At 40.7% G+C, this 2,028-nt stretch overlaps 1 long non-coding RNA gene across 1 annotated transcript; it reads left to right on the top strand.

Moving 5' to 3' along the window:
• The first annotated feature begins 1,001 nt into the window (after window positions 1–1,001).
• LOC109827320 lies at window positions 1,002–1,481 on the top strand. The gene is made up of 3 exons (XR_002243399.1): window positions 1,002–1,088; window positions 1,195–1,237; window positions 1,307–1,481. It is a non-coding gene; the product is annotated as an uncharacterized LOC109827320 (long non-coding RNA).
• Window positions 1,482–2,028: the final 547 nt, after the last annotated feature.

A 2,028-nucleotide genomic window follows, 5' to 3' on the forward strand; every position in this document is an offset into this window, starting at 1 on the left:
TGGGCGCTCGCTGGGAGTCGAAACGCACAGGCCGCATGCGTTTTAGAGATGAACTCTGCGTTTTAGGCTAAAAACGCAGAGTTGGGCCTGTTTAAAGGCTGAAAACGCACAGTTGTGCTGTTTTAGAGATTAACTCTGCGTTTCTAGACTGAAAACGCAGAGTTGAGCCTGTTTAAAGGCTGAAAACGCACAGTTGTGCTGTTTTAGAGATTAACTCTGCGTTTCTAGACTGAAAACGCAGAGTTGAGCCTGTTTAAAGGCTGAAAATGCACAGTTGTGCTGTTTTAGAGATTAACTCTGCGTTTCTAGATTGAAAACGCAGAGTTGAGCCTGTTTAAAGGCTGAAAACGCACAGTTGTGCTGTTTTAGCGATTAACTCTGCGTTTTGATGTTGAAAACGCAGAGTTGAGCATGTGCGCTTTGACTCTGTAATGCAGAGGCGAACCTTAGGCGGGCTTGGCGGGCTTCAGGCTAAGTCCAATGTTCTGATGAAGTCCAGTCTTGCAGACGGACCTCAGAACATAATTTGCTGCGAAGAACAGGTCATAACTTTCAAACCGTAAGTCGGAATTAGACGAATTATATATGAAAATCGGCTATCTCGACGAGACGGGGCCATCCGAACCAAGCCGAAGGCTTCGGTTCGCTTCCTCCGTTTGGCCAAATTCCTTACGGTTTGAGAGATATCTGCATTCTAATATGAAGAGACCGTCAATTTGTAGTCTCTTTTGCTAGAGCTTTGCACAGATCGTCCTCTTGTAATCTTTGTCTTGGCTCCTTGAAAATATGAGAGTCGTCAGATTGTAACTCCCGATGTTGATTGTGAAGGCTATTGAATTGGAGTTTTCATCAGTTGTCGTGAAGGTCCTCAAATTGTAGCCTACTGGAAGTCGTCAGATTGTAACTTCCATCATCGGTGTTTGATGGGGGATAAGCTATCTATTGTGATTTTTAGACAGCCTACATTTATACCTGAACCTGACTGTTTTTTATGCAGTTTTTCGATATGAGCTCTCTACAGACAACAATACTCCAGGGGTGCCTACTGCCTACTCAACAATGGTTACCTCAGAGTTCCAACATCCAAGGTAAGTGCTTTGTTTGCAATAACTGTTGCTTCATAATTCTTAGCATTTGTATCAAAATTTTGGCTTTCCGTTTACCTTATCACAGTGAACATTTACAATTTTCCAGGTGTACCATACGTGGAAACTCAAGAACCTAGTTCTATGTTCTCGTAAGTTGCTTCCAGAAGCTTATTTGATTCATACTTGATTTATGCCTTCATCTCTTGAATGGTTTATAGTGATATTATCAGAAACGTACAAGGCACTAGCACATCTCGTCATGGGAATCCATTTGTGTAGACAGATATCGGCCAATGCAACGTGACCGCTGCTAGTGATACCATGGATGCTTGCAAGTTTTGATAGTGCACTGACAAAACCTGTTGTTCCCTTCTTTCTTGTCATGAGGTTACGAGCAAATGCAAGTTTTGATAGTGCACTGACAAAACCTGTTGTTCCCTTCTTTCTTGTCATGAGGTTACGAGCAAAATTGAATATTTAAACAATTGTTCTCTTCTTTCTTTTCTTTCACATTTTCCTCTCTTTTCATTGTGTTTCTTTTTTTCCTTCATAGATTACAAGCAAACTGGAATATGTAAACATGTCTTTGAGTGTTGACTTAGAAATGGAAATGAATGTAACTATTTTGCAGTGGGAGCAAATTTTTTGTTTATCATAATATGCAACTTGTTTGAAGTATAATTTGATGTCTGGCTTCTTTGTTGATGTGAATGAGAGCAAATTTTTTGTGGATGTTCAGGTTCAATGTTCAGGTTCAGTGTAGGCTAAAAAGCGTCACTAAAAGTAACACTTTTGCTGACGCTATATTGCGTCGCCAAAGATATAGTTTTTAGCGACGCTTCATTCTGCGTCGTTAAAAGCTACACTTTCACCGACGCTAACTTGCGTCGCCAAAAGTATAATTTTTAGCGACGAACAGTTTTGCGTCGCTAAAAGCTAT

The sequence above is a fragment of the Asparagus officinalis genome, unplaced genomic scaffold (genome assembly GCF_001876935.1).
Source record: "Asparagus officinalis unplaced genomic scaffold, Aspof.V1 AsparagusV1_Un140, whole genome shotgun sequence".
NCBI lineage: Eukaryota > Viridiplantae > Streptophyta > Magnoliopsida > Asparagales > Asparagaceae > Asparagus > Asparagus officinalis.